We start from the raw sequence: 20,823 nt of genomic DNA on the forward strand, positions 1-20,823 counted from the left end.
GCGGCGGGGGCTGGAGACCCAGGCTGCGGGCGCGCGGCGAACTTCCCAACTCCGGCGCTAGGCGCGCCGGACCGCGGGGGGAGGGAGTCCCGTGGCGGGATTTGGGGGGAGGAAGTCCCGTTTCGTGAGTGTTTCTTCGTTTCTTTAAGAGCTACCAGAAAACAGCCCACCCCCACCCCATAAAAAAAAAAAAAAATAAGCGAGTGGGGAAGAGCCAGCCCCACGCCGGTCCGCCTCCCGCCCGCGGCCCGGCCTCCCTCCCGCTCGCCGCCTGGCTCGGCGCTCCTGCGCCCCGAGTTCTCCATCCCCTGGATCGCGGGCTCGCGGGGGCGCGGAGAAGAGGACCGAGGAAAGGTTTGGGAACGTGATGGGTTTGGGGCTTTTGGAGGGGGGGAGGGGCAACTCTCCCGCCACCCCGTTCCTTCTCAAAGGGCCCCGATCCTCCAGCCTCTCGTTGCTCCCTCGCTCCCTTTCTCTACCTCGGACATTCCCAGGACAATTAGGGCTGAAGTTTTCGGGAGAAGCAGCCCCGAGCCCGTGGGATAAGGGGCGGCCCGGCTCCGCCCAGGACCCCTCCCGGACCTCCCCCCCGGCTGCCCCGGTTGGCTGCAGGGCGCGTCACTCCGCGGGGAGGCGGCGGCGGCGGTGGCGCCGCCGAGCCCGGGGCGGGCGGAGAGCAGGGACCGGCCTGGGATCCGAGTTCAGCTCCAGCCGGGGGGAGGGGAGGGGCCGCCGCTTACCCTGAACGCTGCAACCCGCCCCTGGCCTCGGGAGGCGCGGCCCAGGCCGGCCGGGCCTTGGGCAGAGCCTGTCCCCAGGACCCCTAGGCTCTCCGCCCTGGGGAGGGGGCCGCGCCCCAGGCTCCTGGCAACCAGGTGGCCGTGCTGAGCCGGGAATGGTGGCGGCGCGCGTGGTGGTAGTGGTGGGGGGGGGGGGTTGCGAGGGTGTCCGCAGCTGTCTGGCCCGGCAGAAGCTCGTCTCCATCTCTCCGGCACTTGCCGAGCGCGGCACCCAAAACTTTTCGCACCAGCTCCATCTCCCCAGGCTGGGATGCAGCCTCCCTACCCGCACCCCGGGGTCCGGAATCGGGACCCGGGTCCCGCACTCCTTCCGCTGGGCTCGGGCGCCCGCGAACCTGAGGCTCAGTCCTCGGCTCAGCCTAGCTCTTTCCCCTTGCGCCTCAGGGTCTCCTCGCTCCCAGGTTTCCGAAGTCCTGCGCCCGAAGGACAAACTCAAACTTCGTTTGAGTAATGGGGGAGGAGGGGGGTGCAGATACACAATCCCTGCCCTATCTCGCTATCAGGAGAGGAGAGGGCTCATAAGGACGCCCCAATTCGAGAGCGCCCTGGAGTCCGGAGAGCACCACAGTCGGTTCGCGCGAAGTGGGCACCAATCTTTCGAGTGGAGTTTCGGGTGCTCTGGACCCTCACCGCTCTCCCCCAAATGACTCTTCTTAGTTACGTTGGTCTTTGGTCTTTGGTCTTTTTTTTTTTTTTTTTTTAATTCTAAATCTTTTGTGTGCCGGTGAATGTGAATGTTTCTGTTTTCCTCCTGGCGACCTTCCCCCCACCCCCTTGGTGTAACTTCTCCCTTCTTTCTTATTCCCGTTCGCCCTTTCTTCACCTTTTCTCTTATTTTTCCTCTCTTCTGCCCTCACTCGGTCCCTGAAACACCACACACAACACACACACACACACACACACAGGCTACACTCCCTTTCCACTCGCTCTCCTTTCCTCCCCAGGTCCTGTTGGTTACAGTAGATTTTGATAAAAAGACAAACGAAGCTATCAGTGGGGCTGATGTTGAAGAATGAAGATAATAATGTTTCCATAGGTGGTGCTTCAAATGCCATTATTTCTCACTGAATATTTAAAGAGATCCCTCGGCAAAGATGGATCTGCGTGCTCCTGGGGTGCGAGCCGCTCGCTTTCCCCAGACCCCCGGGAAAGTGTACCGGAGCACGTGCAAATCCCGCACCCCCCACCCTTGCAAAACGGCGGTCTTCGCACACACCAGCCCTCAGTATCCCAGGTACACTAATGTGTCCGTACATGTGCACTTGCACACTCGTTTCTCCGAATATGCCCGCGTTTGGAGCCGCCGCATCCGTCTCTAACACTCTTGGCTTCTTGAAAGTCCGGGCCTCCGGGTCACCGCGTGCTGCCAGGAACCGAGCCGAGCTGGCGATCCCGCAAACCCTACTTCCCCGTGCGCGCCGCGTGCGCCACGGGAAGCTCCCGGAATAGCTTCACACGTGTTCGTTACTTGCTCTGTGTTTTAAGATTAAGGGGGGGGGGAGAGCCTTCCCTCCCCCCCAACACCAAAACAAACAACCAAACGAAACGCGCACGCCAAAGCAGCTTCGCGATGTTTAATTAAAAATGGGCGAGCAGAGACGAATTAATTGGGGGGATCCAAACTTTAATAACTTTTTTCGTTCTTTTGCGTCCTCGACGGCGTAGAGGCGGGCGTCTCGCTCTGTGCGCAGCGTCCCCCGCTAATTTCTTGTTTGTTTTCTTTCCCTCTGTGGCCGGGAGAGCTGAGAGGGGAGGTGGGGGGGGGGGGGGATGGGAGGAGGGGGGATGGTCGGGATGGCGGGGAGAGAATTGGTCTTTATTGTTGATGGCAATACATCAATTACGGGCCATTGTCTGGGGCCCAAGTTCCGTGGTTCGCTGACGCGGGCGCTGCGATGTCAGGGCGCGGGTGAAGCTTCGCGTGCCGCGAGGCAAAGAAATAATTAAATTAATGAAAACGGAGACAGAGTGGGGGTTGATTTTTATTTTTGAGCCGGTGGAGAGAAGGCAGCGAGTGCAAGTGAGGTGCCACAGCTGGAGCCTGTCCCCACGCCTTGCTCACCCTAGTGACCTGCGCGCTGTATAGGGGGTCGCGCCGCCCCAGCCTAAGGTGGGGCAGCTGCTGGGCGAATCGGGCCGACGGGGCTCGGACTTGCCCTTTCCACCAGAGGACTTAGCACTTAGGGGCTGATCCACGCTAGGGAATGGGGGGTGGCCCGAAGTGTGGCTGCTGCTGCGCCAGGGTCGTGACCTTGCGGGCCAACAAGAACCGCACCCGGGGGAGGCGCTCGGCGAGGTGGGCGAACTCACGTTTTGGGGGCTCTATGGCCATGTTTCTACTAATGCGTCTCCTCGGTTTTCCCAAGACCTAGAACGCCTTGGTGGGTTGGTGGACCGAAGGGCTGTGCCCCAAGGCCACGGGCCACCGCTGAGTTCCCAAACAAGGGGTTTGGCCGAACCGCCCCGCGTCATCCCGATTCTGGCAGGGGAGAGGGTGTCGAGCCTCCCCTTTCCGAGGCCTGGTTCTCCCACTCGCAAAAATATCTTATGCCGGCCCAGTCTGACCCCAGGTTTGGGATGGAGCCTGGAATGAGGCCTGGCCTGCGCCCGGGACCCTCCTTCTCTTTCCGCCGGCGCTGGTTGAGCACCCCAGAACTGAAGGACGCCCCCCTCTCCCCTCACCCTACGGGTGCCCCGGCTTGCTCTGCCCCAGGCCCCAGTCCCCGCGGGCCCCTGGCCAAGGGTAGGAGGGCACTACGGGAGGTTTCGTTTTCTTCTGTCAAGCAAAAAGCGGCGAAAAGGCGGCAGCGGTGCTCGGGGGGCGGGGGTGGAGGCACATCGATGGTATCAGCATTATTGATGGGGAAACGTTTGGGGCAGGAGCCCGGAGATCAGGTTCCCAGTCCCTCCTCTACCAGGAGGTGGGAGGGACGGAGTGGTGGTGGTGGTGGTGGTGGTGGTGGTGGTGGTGGTGGTGATGGTGGTGTGTGTGTGTGTGTGTGTGTGTGTGTGTGTGTGTGTGTGTGTTGGGATGGGGACGCCTGAACGCGCCCGCAGGAACCACTCCTAGGGGTTATTTGTATTTTTCTGGTCTGAAAGTTTTGGGGGGCGATGGGCAGAGAGAGAAAGGACTGATGCAGTTAGTTACCCTAGCCCTTAGAACTCTTGCCCCGGGTGGGGGCTAGAGCACTGGGGGAGAGGGCAGAGAAAATGTCCCAGAGCAAAGATCAAGTTTGGAAAACCCACCGTCGGCTCGATTATTTTCCACGCCCCGGGACTTCGCTTTCCCGAGAGTTTCAGAAACTCCTTCCTTAACCGAACGGCTGCTGCTCAAATCCCAACCTCTCCTCCGCCACGGGAGAGGCTTCGAACCCGAGGCCTCGGGGAGCAGGCTCGGGTGGGTACCCCCGGTCCGGGCGGAGTCGACCGACGCAGTGCGCACTCGGCGCGCTCGCTCCCCAGCAGCTAAGTCCCGGCGGCGAAAAGGCGCACTTTCAGGGGGACTCCCGCCGCCCACAGCCAAGGGCTATCTCCAGACCGGCGCCGGGTGCAGCGCGGGGACCAGGCGTCCCGGCGCCGGCTCCGGCGGGAAAGTCAGCCGTGGCGAGCGAAGGGCGGGCTTGGTAACCACCCGCACGCATCCCAGCCAGAGGTCCCGTCCCACACAGCCTGCCCGCGGCAAACTTCATCTTCCTTCTCTGGCAGGGCCATCCCCACGGCAGCATTCACGAACTGACTTTGCTGGCGACTGCAAGTGCCCGCGGTTTTTGCTTTCCGTCCACATGCAGCGTCTTGCGCTGAAATTCACCGCGCCCCGCATGCAACAGTGCCTCGCTAAGGGGGTCTCTGGGTATAAAATTCTTCCCAAAGGAAATGTCTCGAGGTACAGAAAGTGGGAAAGACTAATCGAATTTATAAAAAGAAAACCTTTGCTTCCCTTCGGTTAAAATCCCATTGAGGTTTTCTCAAAGTGAAAAAAAAAAATCATCCTCCTGCAATGAATAGAGTGTAGCTAATTCCTGGAACCTAGAGGTCGTAGGACCTTTGGATCCAGTGAAAAATGGTGAGATCTTGTGTCATCTGCTGGGAATAGGTGTGAGATCTGTGGAGCCCTTGACTCTGTGCTTTTCGGGGGTGTGATGGGGGTCTGCCAGGAAACTCTTTTTCCTTCATACAGGAGATCCTCTCAAAAGAAGTCCCAGTGGGAACTCCTAGATAAACTAATGTAGCCAATCTCCCATAACAAACTTAAAAAAAAAATTATCGGCTGCCACTTCCTGTAGCACAATGTGCCCCTTTCAAGAATAGATCAACAATTTCCAAAGAGATGTGCATTTGATTTTACAAAAAAGCTCATGTGCCTGGGGATGGTCAGCGTTTATGGGGGGTGGGGGGGCAAGGCACCTTTTGGTTTCTGTTTGGTAGAAATCTGGATGGCCAACTCTGGTTTCAGGACTGTCCTGGGGTCCTGGCTCTTGTCTGCCCAGCAGCCTTGTGAGCCAGGCCTGTCTCTCACATTATTGGGAATTTACAAACCCTACCGATCTCAGCTGCGCTCTGACTTTCATGGGGAGATATTTCTCTGGCTTTCTCTCTACTCCGTGAGGGAGAGACGTGCTTCTGCTTGGAGGGCGCTGCTTGTCAGCGTTTTGACTCCCCCCCCTCCGCACCCCGTGCCCACAAGCAACTTCAATTCCATCGCGCTGCTAACACCTGCATCCTTTCTGGCCCCCTATGTGTGATGAGTAAAAAGGGGGGGGGGGCGATGGATAGCCCACCCACCTCTTCTTCTCTCCCCTTTTCCAGCTCAGTGAAGTTTCTTAATGATCGCACTGTCATTTCTTTCTCTTTCTGGCCTGGCCTCCACTCTTTCATCCTGAGCGTCCCCTCCCCACCCCAGACTCTCTGACCTGTTTTGTACTAAACTCCAGTCCCTGAGAAGCCCTGCTCAGAACTGTGCTCAGGCCGGAATGGATGTAACCTTTGCTTAGGTCTTGCTGTGGCCTTTCGCCCCGGGGACTGAAGACGGGAAGACGCCAGCGAGCCTCTCCTCCAACCCAAACAAAATGGTTTCGGGAGAGTCGGGGGGCAGCCTCCACTTTCCAGATTTGTTTTTATTTTCTCTTTCTTTCCTGGACCCCACAGCACCTCCAGTTTGGGAGAACAGCGCTAAGAAAACTGGCCTTTTATCCCAGGCTCCTCGACAGTGTCTTAACTGCTTGATCTCCAGTAACTGCCCCTGGCCGGCTTTATTCACGCGGCCTACCTGGGCATCGGAGTCAGGCTGGTGGGGTTCACATCCTGGCTGTCATTTAACCGTGTCCTGAGGACACAGTGGGTACATACGCTTGGTCCAGGGAGGATCACGACCCTCCTGTCTCCTGCTTCATCAAATGTAGCTGATGGAGAGGAAGCATGGTGCCTCATTCAAAGCATCCAGCAAGGAGTCAGCTCTGCCTGCTTTGAGCCGCGCGACCTCCAAATACCTCCAGCAGTTTCTTCATCTGTTTAATGGAGATAATAATAGTCCTTATTTCATAGAGCTCTTGAGGGTTAAAAGAGTTAATATGTATGAGGAATTTAGAATAGTGGCTGGCATATAATTAGCATAAATACAAGCGTTAACTATTATTGTTATTCCCCTACACGTTGTTAGGATCGGATGCTACGGGATGGTTAAAAGATCATTCCCCGTTCACCCATCCACCCATCTATTCCTTTATTCATTTACTCTGCAGGGTAACATGCCAGGCATGGGGGAGACCACAGAAACATTGTTAATCCCTCCCTTGCTTAAGGGCAGTTAGTCACAGTGTTTGTTTCCGGGGAGGGTGTTATTGCCTGGCTCAGTGTTGGGGAGGGGAATGGAACGGCATAGGAGCAAGGGTAAAAACAGTGCTGGGTTTCAGGGCATGTCTCCCATTTCGCAACTAATACCGAAAGTTGAAACTAGAGCAGGTTGTGCATGAGCCCAAGCTGAACTGTTCATGTGGGCCAGGGACAGATCATCCGCCTGCTTCTGGAAGGTTCCTGAGCACTAGTGACGTGCATGCGGCCTGTCGCTTAGGTCGCTGCCTGTATCCACTGCGTTGTTTTATTTGGCTCCCACATTTGTGTTTTGATTGTGCGGACTCCTCTGAATCGGGCACAAAACAAAACAAAACAATAAAACAGGTGTTTTTCTTTGGGCCCCTTGCAAGGTATAAACCGCGCGCAGTGTTGACTCAGGCCTCGTGTTGCTGGCTTTTCTGGCTTTCCGTTTTTTGTCGGATTATAAAAATTGAGCATGGTTGTAATGACAGAGCATTCTGTAGCCAAAGCTAATGGTCGGGGCGGGAAATCCTCCTATCGGCCTGTCCCTGTCGTCCTTCCCCGCCAGGTGTGTGTCTTTTGGGTCTGGATGCCGACCCTCTACGGCTGCGGCCCCCACCTCGTTATCAGTATGAGAACCCTGTTGTGATCAAAGGTAATTTCACATCTACTGTCGGAACGCAAAGCGCTCTTGTGAACTCCCCTCCCCTCTGCCTCGCGACGAAAACACTTTGTACGGTTAAGATGTAGCGCAAGAATGAAAGTCTGAGCAGAAAATACCCGTGAGTGGTGGCGGCGTCTTCTGTAAAATGGGAGACCGTAACCCACGTGTACGTTTTCCGGGGAATCGCGGCTTCTTCGGGAAGCGTCTGACAGCAAAGGCAGCTTAAGACATTCACAGATGTCAGCGCGGGGACGGCGAGGTTTCTTTTTTCCTCTGGTGTTGAAGGAACAGACTCGATTTAATCTGTCACTGGATGTCCTTCTCCTCAAAAATAGTGCCCGGGGGCCCTCAGGGGCTTTATTTAGAGGCTCTCAGGAGCTTGGCAGTATGTAAATTATGCGTGAGTGTCCTTCATAGTTCCCGGTGGTCACCGTCAGAGGGGTTTCAACATGATTTAGCATTTCGGATGATTTGTAGGAGAGTTAGAGCCAGCCAGTGCGGTGGGGATAGCCCAGGCTGGGTTTCTCGCCGGTGCATTAAATGGGTCTCCATGTCTCGGCTGCTCCTTCCGTTCTCCTCCAGGCCTCTGAGTTGATCTATGAGTAGCTCCCAGCATTGGTGGGTGGCCTCCCAAAAGTCACTGCTGTATCAAGGAGTTCTGAGATTTTTCGAAACGAGAAAGGCCTTAAAACGTTGCAAAAGCACAACTCAACCTTCCCATCAATTCACCGATTCACTCATTCAGTGAACCAACGTTATTGGGCACCTACCTATGCCGGTTAGTACTTTAGGCATGAAGGGTAGACTTGTGGAAAGACAAGAGAAGGTTGGGGGCGCCTGGGTGGCTCAGTCAGTTAGGCGTCCGACTCTTGATTTCGGTTCAGGTCACGATCTCACGGATCGTGAGTTTCAGCACTGAGTCAGGCACTGCAGCCCGGAGAGAGAGGATTCTCTCTCTCCCCTGGCTCCCTGCCCCTACCCTGCTCATGCCCTCTCTCTCTGAAGATAAATAAATAAACCAGGGGCGCCTGGGTGGCTCAGTTGGTTAAGCGACCCACTTTGGCTCAGGTCATGATCTCCCGGTTGGTGGGTTCGAGGCTCGCATTGGGCTCGCTGCTGTCAGCGCAGAGACATTTGGACCCTCTGTCCACCTCCCTGCCCCTCTCTCTCTCTTTCTCTCTCTCAAAAAAAAAAATAAATATTAAAAAATAAATGAATAGGAGCGCCTGGCTGGCTCAGTCAGTTAAGCGTCCAACTTTTGGTTTTCGGCCCAGGTCGTGATCTCGAGGCAGCGTGAGTTCGAGCCCCGCGTCGGGCTCTGCACTGACGGTGCAGAGCCTGCTTGGGATTCTCTCTCTCCCTCTCTCTCTGCCCCCTGCTCACCCTCTCTTTCTCAAAATAAATAAACTTAAAAAAAAAAAAAAAGGAGGAAGGAGAAGAAGCCAGAACCGAACGAGTACACAGGGCATCATTCCACTTCTATAAAATTCTAGACAATGCAAACCAATCTATGGGGACAGAAAGCAAATTAGCGGTTGAATGGTTGCCTGGGGACAGAGGGGGAGGGAAGGAGAGACTGTCGAGGAGTCCAGGGAAACTTGGGGGGGTAATAGATATGTTCGTGTTCTTGATTGTCCTCGCGGTCACACAGTTACACACACATTTCAAAACGGATCAGATTGTACACCTCACACACGCGCGGCTCGGTTGGCTTCAGTCGTATCTCCACAACGATGAAAAACGAGGTTTCTCATTTTGGAACATGTTGGAAATGCATGGTAGAGATAAGGAATTTAAAAAGACATTTATTTATTTTTTTTCCCAACGTTTATTTATTTTTGGGACAGAGCGAGACAGAGCATGAACGGGGCAGGGGCAGAGAGAGAGGGAGACACAGAATCGGAAACGGGCTCCAGACTCTGAGCCATCAGCCCAGAGCCCGACGCGGGGCTCGAACTCCCGGACCGCGAGATCGTGACCTGGCTGAAGTCGGACGCTTAACCGACTGCGCCACCCAGGCGCCCCTAAAAAGACATTTAAATGGAAGTCGCCACTGTCGTATGTAAACACTCGACCCCTCTAAGGTCTTCGGGGCTTGGTCACGTTTGATCTGGGAACAAGTATTTGCTTGGGTAGTTCTGGGACCGGGGTTGGCACTCAGCCACCTACCTTGACCCTGGAAAAAGCATAAAGTTTTCCTGGTGTTTTGGAGTCGTCGTGACTTTTTTTCTGTGATTCTACCCAGAAACAAAAAGCCCTTTGAATGCCAGGTCAGAATCTGAAGCTGGACGGACACTATTCACGCTGACTTGTAGTTTGCTGACGGGAGGATTAGCTCGAGACGCCGCGACGCAGTTGTCAGGAAGGACCATCTCGGGTGAAGAACGAGGTTTCTCTTTCCAACCTCGTAACCATGTTACGAGAAAAACATGATGAAGAAGAAACACGCAACAGAAAACAGAGTCACACAAAATGTAAGCTCGAAGTTGTACCACCTCAAAATCGTTCTGGACTGCGGCTGCAAAGATTCTAATTCAGTATGTACACAGTGAGGACCAGGGCTCTGCCTTTTCATCAACACCCTAGTTACACTGTAGTTGACTTTGACGTGGGTGTCCCAGAGTTCCCATTTTGGGACGCGCTCACGCAGACAGGGCAGGTGGGTCGGCGGTGGGGCTTTCTCGATCAGCGTGTCCTTGCGACCCTCTACAAGCTAAATCGAGGACCAGAAATTAAGCTGGCGGGTGCTTCCCTCTGTGTTCTTAGCTTCAGCAAAAGACCCTTTAATTTCAACAGTCAAATCACTTTTTAAGGGGCTCGGGGGGTGCTCATAGATTCCTTAAGAGGGGAAGAGAATCAGGCTCAGCCTGTCTAGATCTGGTCTCCAGAAGAGCTCCTGAGGAGATCTCACTCTCACCAATGGAAGCTGTCCCAATGCTGACCCTGCAGAAGCTGGGTGCCATAGAAGCTTCTGGGCGTTGGCTGTAGTTCCCACTCCTGTGACGTCTTCAGCAGACTGGATTCCCTACAGGCCTTGGGTCCGGAGTCAAAGTCTTCGGCAGGGCATTTGGGGGCTGCTGCATAGCTGCAAGGGAGCCTAGGGGAATAGATGCCTGGCATGTTCCGCTTCTGTCTCAGGGGGATCTAAGGCTCATGTAGTGGGGAGTTCCCTGAGCTTTGAGAACCAGAAGAATGTCAGGTGTCTTTATGACTTGTACGGCCCCATCCTGCACCTGAGACGTTCGCCGCAATCTTTTTATTTTCCTGAACATCATAGAAGGTCCCCAGAACACATGCTGGGGATGGCCGCAAGCTTTACTTCAGGCATCTAGGGCAGCAACAGCCCTTCTCGTGTTTATTTATTTTTGAGAGAGAGAGAGACAGAACGCAAGCAGAGGTGGGGCACAGAATCCGAAGCCGGCTCCAGGCTCCGAGCTGTCAGCACAGAGCCCAGCGTGGGGCTCGAACTCGTGAACCACGAGATCATGACCCGAGCCCAAGTCGGACGCCCCACCGACTGAGCCACCCAGACGCCCCAGCAACAGCCCTTCAGTTGAGTTCCATCCTCTGCATCTGAATGGGGCTCTGCCTTTGTCATACCCCGTCCAGCTCAACCCAGCATGTTGGAGGATCCCTCAGAAAGACTCCTCAGCACCATCCATCGGCCCTCAGCCACCTGCTGGAATGTTCTCGGGGAAAAAAGGGAGGGACAAGATAACCGCCACAGCCGCATCCTTGCCAGGACTCAGGCTTGGGGCTGAGCGCCGTACTCATGTTAATTAGCTTCCTGAATCCCCCCAGGAACTCTGTGAAACAGTTCCCATGTTTCCCATTTTACAGATGAGAAAACCGAGGCACTTGAGTAATTGCCCTGGCATCACAGGGGTTTGGAGCCACTGGGTGCCTCACGCCAGGTCTCATGACATCTTTATGAGAGGACAAAAGTAAACGAAACCAAATGAAACAAAGTGATAACAAAAAAACGTCCTCGAGTTTTAGGAAGCCCAGGTGAGGAGGGGACTTGGGACAGGAGTTTGGAGTCCGTGGCGTGGGCACAATCTGGACCTCTGTTTTGATTTAAGATAACAGAGCTGTGGTTGCTTTGTATTTTTTTTTTTTTTTATGCATGGTCTTTAAATGCCTTTGATTTAGAACTGTGCAGCTGCTGGAGAGCTTTAAGTAAATCTACCCCCATGAATTAAACTGTCTCTGATTCTAGATGAGTTCCTTTTTTTAAAAGTTTATTTATTTATTTTGAGAGAGAGAGAGAGAGAGAAGGAGAGGGAGAGGGAGAGGGAGAGAGAATCCCAAGCAGGATCCACACGGTCAGTGCAGAGCCCGATGTGGGGTTCGATCCCACGAACCGTGAGATCATGACCTGAGCCAAAGTCAGACGCTCAGACGCCTGAGCCACCCAGGCGCCCCTCTAGATGAGCTCATGACGCAAGCTGGCAATCGAGCCAAGTGCCCCCCCACCCCAGCCCCCAACCCTGCCCTCGGTACGACTGAGTAGTTAAGACAGGCAGAAACTTCTGTTTCTTCTTTTTGCCCTGATGGCTGTAGTTCAAGAGCAGTACGGGTGTAGAAGAAAGAGCTATAGAGTTGAGGAAAAGGGTGTTGGAGTTGAAACCCTTCCGCTCTGGTTACTGGCAGCAGGATCTTACCCCCAGGCTCGTAGGTGAGCTGGTGGAGCGTCATTGTCTATGTAAATCAAGTGACTTCCTCTGTATAGTCACCTGTCTGGGGGTGTTGGCGAGGGTGCCCGACTGTTGGCTCCCCAAGGGCGGGACACATGGCAGGTGCTTGGTAGATATTTGTTGAATGAGTGGATCTGGGGAGAGACAGGCTGGTGAAGGGCATCTGTGCACGCTCTAAAATGCTGACGGATGTTAGCAGCCCCGTACCGTTACGAGAGAGAGTAGTGTCTCAGCCTTCGGTGCTCTCAGAAATAACCCGCGGTGGGAGGGGGACACCTGGGTGGGCAGTCGGGGAAGCGTCCGTCTTCGGCTCAGGTCATGATCTCCCGGTTCGGGAGCTCGAGCCCCGCGTCGGGCTCTGTGCTGGCAGCCGGGAGCCTGGAGGCTGCTTCGGATTCTGCGTCTCCCTCTCTCTCCGCCCCTCCCCTCCTCGTGCTCTCTCTCTCTCTCTCTCTCCAAAATAAATAAAAACATTTTTAGAAGTTAAAAATAAAAAGAAAAGAAAAACAACCTGGGGATCTTGTTGGAATGCAGTGGGAGGTCGGCAGTGGGGCCTGGGGTTCCAGATGTTCTAACAAGCTCCCAGGCGATACAGGTGCCTCCGGGGCCCCGGACCGCCCTGCGTAGTGAGGGTGTTCAGTGAGCGGCCGGCAAATGTTAACACCAAGCGTGGTAGGGATGGGGTGACCGAGACGAGATCTTCCAACAGGAGCGTGGCTCAGAGGTCCAGCTCGTCCAGCGTCCAGAAATGTCCCTGCTCCGGCACCGCACCTGTGAAAGAGCCAGAAGCTCATTCCCGTGTGCTCCTGCAGCATCGAGGGTGGCCTGGCCACGGTAGCTTGCGTTTGCCATATTTGGTGAAAATGTGGCTCTGGCTGCCCGTGACTCTGAGTCACCAGCGCGTGGCACCAGCATTAATAACCTCTAATACTTGTTAGACATGGTGTGTGTTGAGCGGCTGGTCCGCCCTTGACACGTCCTGTTGCCATTCCAGCAAAGGTGGCTGCTGCTGATTGTTTTATGAGACCCTTTCACATCTCCTGAGTCCGTTCTCTTGGCAATGACGTGGGTATCAGCTGTGTGGGCTCTGGAATGTTTACCCCAGATCCCGGACACCCGGGCTTTATTCCCACCTCTGCCCCTTTGCTGGAGGCAGGGGTTTCTCCTGGGGGCAATCTCCACCCTCGGGGACATTTGGCAGCCGGTGGGAACATTTTGGGTCGTCGTGGCTGGGGTGTGTTCCTGGCACATAGTGGAGTGGAGACGCAGATGCTGCCGAACAACGCCTGGGACGGTCCCCACTATAGTCACCGGGCCGAAGACGTCATAGCGCTGAGGTTGAAGAAACCCTGGTGCAGAGGGCGCCTCCTCCAGAGAATGCTTTTGCGTAGGCTTCTCGGCTGACTGCAGAGTGGGAGAAGAAAAAAAAAAAAATCTCACGTTATTTTTCTTTCTTTTTTAATGTTTATTTATTTTTGAGAGAGCGAGAGACGGAGCATGAGCGGGGGAGGGGCAGCGGGCTCACAGACCCCCGAGGCGGGGCTCGAACCCGGGAACCGCGAGATCACGACCTGACCGGAAGTCGGACGCGTAACCAACTGAGCCGCCCAGGTGCCCGGTCCGTGTGTTATTTTTCTGACTTTCGAGGCCAATAGCCTCTTGGGGCCGTGGGTTCAAACCAAGGCCGGTGGGAGCGAGCTGCCGGCCATCCCCGCACCTTACCCCTCTGCGGGTACAGTGAGGGTGTTGTGGGTCGGGGGTGGGGGGGAGGTGGGATTTTGGTTTTCCCGTCCAACACGTGGAGGGAGGAAGGGAGCCAAGAGCCCCGCTGGGTGTGTGCCTGTGCCGTCTATTTCAGACCTAGGCCCTGAGCGCTTTGGCCACTGCCCGTCTCTCTCTGGCTTGGATCAGCAGGAGGAAGCAAAGTGCTTAGAGCCACCTTGGCTGCAACAGCCAGACTTGGCTCCCACCCCCCCGCCCCCCCTCCCCCCCTCCCCCAAGACAGAAGAAGAAGAACGCACGCTAGACAACTCGTTTGGCAGAAAAACACCTTTTCCTCTCCAAAAGCCGAGGCACGCCTAATGAGGTGTGGCCTCCCTGGAGTAATTGAATTTGGAATGCCTCTCGGCAGCACGTGGGTCCCTCCAGCGGGAAGCTGCCCCGAACCCCTCTGGCAGCAGGCTCTGGGGGCTCTGCTCTCCTGCCAACGCGAAGGAATAAAATGGGGCGGTGGGGGGAAACCCTTGGGGATGGCCCGGCCAGCGCCAGGGACCCCCGGGGAAAGCTGTTTCACAGCACAAGGAAACGTCAGCGGGCAGGTGGCGGGCAGGTGCCAGGCAGGCGGCGTGTTGCATCCTGGAAATGGTTTCTTTGCTGCAAGCTCGCGCGGGAGGCAGAAGACGTTTATCACAGAGGGAGAGACGGGCGGGCCCCACGACGGGATGAGCCTTGATTCTGTCTCTGGCAGCCTTTTACGGCGAGTGATAGGTGCCATCTGGGTCTGACTTGAGAAACGACCGTGCTGCAGGCGCTTCCATCCGTGCAGCTTATTGATCGGCTGTGTCCCACCTCCCTGGAGGAAGGGGAGAGAAGGGAAAAACTCAGGGGCTGCAGTACAGCCCCCCCAGTGTGGTACTGGGGGCTGCGGCTGCCCCCCCCCCATGGTGACAGTATACATGATGGTCCTTACGGCTTCCTCCCTCCGATCGCCATGCTGTGCCCCCACAGATTCAAGCCAGGTCTGCAGACACAGTGACCTTTCAGAAAGATGCATGCGTCTCCTGATTTGTTTTCCTCATCAAAGTGGTGTGGCCGTGATTCCTTTTTCCACCCTTGATTCGCTGGGCCCGAAAGCCATTCATCTGGGGCGGAACACCTGAGGGTCCCATTCATAAATAATCCTTTATTTTCTGGGTCCCCCCAGCCGTGGGGTGTGCGGGGAGATTTACACGCCTGGAGCCCACAGGCCACACTCACGGGGGAGAGCGCGTACCCGCTCCTCTGACTTGGCGTGTGGGATTAAACAGTCTGGATCAATATATTGCCATCAGCCCCGAGGGGACATGTTTACGGCATGTACATGAGAGTTAATAATGTAGAAGAGACAGGATCTGCCATCGGCCGCAACCGGGGCATAAAACCCATCTTCCAAGTAAAAACGTGAAGGCACTTTAGCAAAAGTTCTGTCTGTGGCTGTTCAGCCTGCAGAGAGAGAAAGGTCTGTGGAGGATAAGGCTGCCTGAAATGAGTCAGGAGGGGTGAGTGGGGTGATGGGGAGAGGGGCCTTCCTGGCGATCGGGCTGTACAGCTGCGTGGCTAAGGGCCAGGTCAAGCGCCTCAGTTTCTGCAAGTCTCAGTCTATTAATGACCATAATAGTACCTGGCCTCGTAGGTTGTTGGAAGGATCTATTGGACTAATGTGTATAAAACGTGTAGCCCGTCCCTGGGGTTTAGCGATGGCTCTATGAATGTCAGGCGGGAGACGACGATGCCGTTGATGACGTTGCTGTTGGTGGCAAGGGATCACTTGATGCCTGGGAGATACCAGATTACAAAGTAAAGTCACATGCCCTCACCTGACTCCTACTACCCCATGTCAGGTAAGAAGCAGCCTCTTCTACTTTAAAGCGTGCTTGGCGGCCAGGAGGCCAGGCAGAGCGGTCGCAGAACGCGCCCGCGGTGGGATGATTGTTTGAACTCCAGATCTGGTCTTGACCCCTGCCCTAGAGCCCTGTCCTTCGCTGCCCTGGCTTCCTCAGGCGGTCTGTTGGCCGTGGGGCCCCGAGGCTGTAACGTGGTTTTCACTTACGGCTAGCAAACTCTGGGTAAAGGACACTGGTCGCCGAAGTCGTCACTCAGCATTCTTGTTTGCGTGGTATTTTGGCCTTTGGATGGTCTGTGCCTTCATTCTGTTGTGTTCACCGAGTGTTGCCAATTCATGGTGAATATGGCAGGCGGGAGACCCCAAGCAGCCAGAGCCTGCGTGTGGAGGGAAGGTTGCCAATTCGGCAACTAGGATTCTGTGTACCCTTTTTTGGTCAATTAAAACCTTGTGTTTAACTCAGATCATCCCTTCATGGGGCCATCTGAGTCCGTAATAATCTCAATGGCTACATGTGCTGAGCCAGGCATTCACTGAAACGCTTTACAAGTACAATCTCAGTTATAGGCTTTGCAGCAGCCTTACAAAGAAGGCCCTTTTATATGGCAGCGTTCTTGGCTGCAATCAACCGAAGCCAACCTGCTATTCCAGAAGGACGGAGTTTATGGGAAGGACACTGGGGCTTCCAGAGTGGTTGGAGGGCTGAAACACAAGGCTGCAGCAAGGGGCAGGGGCGCGGTGGATCCCAGAGGACCAGGCAGCAGGGGAAGGCTGTTCCGTGTGCCGGCTCTGCTGACCAATCTCCTCCGAGTCCACTCGATCAGGATATGCTGGGCTTACATCAAGACCTGCCATTTGGGGGGCCTGGCTGGCTCAGTCAATAGAGCATATGACTCTTGATCCTGGGGTTGTGAGTTCAAGGTCCATATTGGGTTCTAGTAGAGTTTACTAAATAAAAAAAAAAAAAAAAAAAAAGACTTGCCATTTGGCCGGGCCAGGGGAGGAACAAAAGATCTTGCCTTTCAAGCACCAATAATGCCCACTGGGGAGTCCCCAAAAGGAGTTTTGAATGTCGGTTGGTGGCGGGGAGGGCTGGATTCTCCATAGCCCAATGTGGCAAATAACCACCACAGGAACATTGATGGCCCCGTTGTACAGATGAATAAACTGAGGCTCAAAGGGTTGGGCAAATTGCCCAGTTTCCACGGGCATCCAATGGCAGAGCTGGGATTGGCCCTCAGAATTCTCCTCCTCCAGACACTAAGCTGCTAACCACTGAGCGGTCTGCCTCCCGTTAGGGACTTCCTTCCATCGATGAGGATGAGCTCAGGGCTGACCGTCACACGATGGTCTACTCCAAGTGACCTGAGAGTAAGGAAATTTAGTAGCTCCCCTTCTCAGAGTGGGTTAATCCAGAGCCTCAGTCATGACATCAGGGACCCGTGCCAGTCTCATTGTAAGGCTGGGTCCCCTTGTGGCTACAGGGTGACAGTCACGGGCCTCAAGGCTCCTTGCTCCCTCGTTCATGTCCCACTGGGAAAAGTGAGAGTAGGCTGTCCTCTCCTCTCTCTCTCTCTCTCTCAAGTACGTGAAAGAACTTTCTCAGAAGCCTCTGGCAAACCTCTCCTGGAGTCTCACTGGCCAGAACTGGGTCACATGAGCACTACTAAAACACATGCTAGGTGTGATTAACCTCAGACCTGTCCCTGGAGGTGGCAGCAAACCCCAAACCGCATGGCCTTTCCCAGATGACGGAGGAGGGATACAGATATTAGGGAGTTGCCCATGGTCCACTAAAGGGAATAGCAATGCATTTAAATATCCATTATTTATAACGAGGACCCAGGCTGGTGACTAGATTTCCCATACTGATACCTGTGATCAGGTTTATCTCCTTCTCTAGTTAATAAATGCTTTCGCTACACAGCAGCGGTATAAAAAGAACGAAGATACATTATTTGTTCATTGTTCTTTCCAGCCCGGACTTTAGAATCCGACTAGTCTATGGCTCGCACATTCTCTCACAGACACCCCGCCCTGGAGCTCTCCTAGCCACCTCTCGCTGCCTTTACAGGCTTGTTTTATTTGTCAACGTCGTTTTAAAACACAGCTTGCCTCCCAGTGCAGTCACTGGTGCCATCCATGAGGAAGGGTGGTTTGGAGGAAGGGGGAAGGTAGGGCAGAGAAGAAACTTCGCCGAAGGCATGACATCTCCCCGGTGGAGAGACTTCTCAGGGCGGGATTGCGCCGTTCGTCGGGGTGCTGTGGGTTGCAAGTGACAAAGGTCCAGGTGGACCCTGTGTAAGGAGGAGAGGGACTGAGTAGGGGCTGGAGTACCTCGGCAAAGGTGCAGGCAGACTTCAGGAACCAATGACACGAGGGGCTCACGAGGCCCCCCCACACATTCCCCTCTCGTTCTTTTTTTTTTTTTTTAATTTTTTTTTCAACGTTTTTATTTATTTTTGGGACAGAGAGAGACAGAGCATGAACGGGGGAGGGGCAGAGAGAGAGGGAGACACAGAATCGGAAACAGGCTCCAGGCTCCGAGCCATCAGCCCAGAGCCCGACGCGGGGCTCGAACTCAGGGACCGCGAGATCGTGACCTGGCTGAAGTCGGACGCTCAACCGACTGCGCCACCCAGGCGCCCCTCCCCTCTCGTTCTGCTTCTCACTGTCCTTCCTGTCCACTAGACCGGCTTCCTCCACTTCTGACATACCCTCATGGACAGAAATGCGGCTGCCTGGAACGCTCTCTGCCTTATTCCAAGATAGTAGATGCTTTTTTTGTTTTTTTAAGAGAGAGAGAGAGAGAGAAGGAGAAAACCCCAACCTGAGACAAAAATCAAGAGTCAGACGCGCAACTGACTGAGCCACCCAGTTGCCCCTTTTTCAGTTTTCATTTCAAGGATCCCTGAAAGGGCTGTCTGTGGTCCAGTGTGGCTCAGTGCCAATCCCTGGCCAGTCACCTATGGTCAGGAGTCATGCAGTACTTACAAAGTGATTCCCAGTGGGGAGTGGGGCAGTTCTGGGTCCCATGGATTCCATCACAACTATCTTAGTGGCATTGAGGGGAGGGTGGGGGGAAGGGAACTTCCTTTGTGAGTCTGGGGACTTTGGCTCTGCCTGGAATTTCCCAAGGAGACTCAAGTTCTCTCTCATCTCACCTCTTCCTCTGGAGGATTCTCTGGAAGCTGCGGGATCCCTCAGGAAATGGTGGTTGACAGAGCTGGACAAATGGACACAGCACAGTCCCCGCCCTCAAGGAGACTAGAGACGGGTCAGGGAGACGGTGCGCACACAACTTCGGAGCCTTCACCGGGACTCCTGGGGACGTCAGCTGTGACACTCACCAGGCGTCATGGCAGTTTCCTGCGCGGGGGGCTTCTGCAGAATCTCTGCCACGTCCCGGACTTGGCTCTGTGCCGCCGTGGCAGGTAAGTGATGGGATGAATACCCACCCCCGCCCCCCCATTCAAGGCGGAATCAGAATTGCCAGAGAGAGGTGCAAGCCGGCTGCCTGTGAGAGGGGAGCCTGGGACTGGGGAGGCCATCACAGATGTGGCCCGCACCAAGCTGTGCCACAAGGGGCCAATAGATGGGAAAAAATGGCCACTGAGAGGAGGTGAGGTGGGAGGTCAGCTCCTCCTGAACGGCTCTGCAGGCTTCTCGTTGTTTCTGTCCCCGGCCTGGGCTCTGACAACCCAGCGTACTCCCCAGAACGCTATGTGAATCACAGCGATCAAACCCGAGTTGTCCCTAAGATCCAACATCTGCCGGTATATGCCGCGCCTTCCGGGTGCTCTGGGTATTTCCAACCAGCCAGTCCTACTCATCTTCACGATGGGTACCAGTCTGTGGCACTTTGTCACGGCAGGCTGGACCGACCCAGACAGCGAAGATGGCAGAGGCGGCTGCCTTTCCGCTGGGCTTTCAGAGAGAGGCCCTCAAGTTCCCCCCCCCCCGAGGCTGGCCTGCTCCTGAATGGGGATGAGACATGCTTTTATAACTGGTGTCAGAACTGGCCAGGAGCAAGAAGTTGGGACTGAGCCCCAGTTTCCCGTGGGGACCTGGAACCAGTGAAGCTTATAGGAGAAGGAGGGCTGGATGACAGAGGAACCAGTCAAGGTGGGTGTGGAAAACCACCTGAGCCGCAGGGTGAACCAGGTGAGCGGGTTTGCTTCTGAAGGACTGAACCCTGGTGGGCCTTCTGCAGAATGGCGACACTGTGGGGATGGCCCCAGGACAGCAAAACATGATCCCAGCAGCCAGAGTGCCCCCCCCTCAAAACCCCCGCCCCCGGGGAACTGAAGTCAGGAGCCAGGGCTATAAGGGACAAGCATGAACCTGGGCTTTATATCCAAATATTTTAGAAGGTTTGGTAGGACAAATCAAGGCCAAGGTGAGGCTATGTATGAACCCTATTTCCTATTCCACATAGATTTTCTTTCATTTATTTTTGGTTTTCATTCAGGTATTTTGCTGGTTTGTTTACTTTCAGGGAAGCCACGGTTTCCCAGCAGGGTTCACGGGACCCTCGAAGGATGAGGATTTCTAAAGAAAGGTCCTCAATTTCTCATCTAGGGGCTTTCCGCTTCTGAAAGTATGACCCGCTCTTAAAAGAACACATTTTATAGCAGGATCTGGGACACGTGGACACGCACATCACTGAAACAAGGGTTTCAAAAGCCAGAACTTGCCCAGAATAGAGGTGGAACAGTCTTAGCATCGTGATGCTCAGAGAGTGGGCCCGAACCAGCAGCAGGTGTTGCCCGGGATCTTGTTGGAGAGGAGGACTCCCAGGCCACACCCCACATAGGCTCTATGGGGGGTTCTTGGAGCGTTACCAAGACTTCCATGTGATTCTGATACATTCTAAAGCTTGAGAACCACTGCATTGTCATATAATATACTATGCTATTCTAATCTATTAATGAAAAAAAACTTTATTTTTTAAAAGTTTATTTATTTTGAGAGGGGGGAATGAGTGGGGGAAGGGCAGAGAAAGAGAGGGAGAGAGAGAATCCCAAGCAGGCTCCAGGCTGTCTGCGCAGAGCCCGACGTGGGGCTTGAACTGATGAACTAGGAAATCATGACCTGAGCTGAAACCGAGAGTCAGACGCTTAACCGACTGAGCCACCCAGGCGCCCTGGGAAAAAAACACCTTATTTTTAAGCTACAAGTTTGGGGGTAGTCTAAAGGCTACCTAAAAAACCGTCTGAGGCTCTGTGTGGGCTCCCACCTGCTTCCCTT

General features: G+C 54.7%; 1 long non-coding RNA gene across 1 annotated transcript; it reads left to right on the forward strand.

Moving 5' to 3' along the window:
* The first annotated feature begins 49 nt into the window (after nt 1-49).
* Nucleotides 50-20,527, forward strand: LOC122494195. Its single transcript, XR_006300118.1, has 3 exons — nt 50-354; nt 18,752-19,007; nt 20,072-20,527. It is a non-coding gene; the product is annotated as an uncharacterized LOC122494195 (long non-coding RNA).
* Nucleotides 20,528-20,823: the final 296 nt, after the last annotated feature.

Source organism: Prionailurus bengalensis, chromosome E2 (genome assembly GCF_016509475.1).
Source record: "Prionailurus bengalensis isolate Pbe53 chromosome E2, Fcat_Pben_1.1_paternal_pri, whole genome shotgun sequence".
NCBI classification, from domain to species: Eukaryota; Metazoa; Chordata; class Mammalia; order Carnivora; family Felidae; genus Prionailurus; species Prionailurus bengalensis.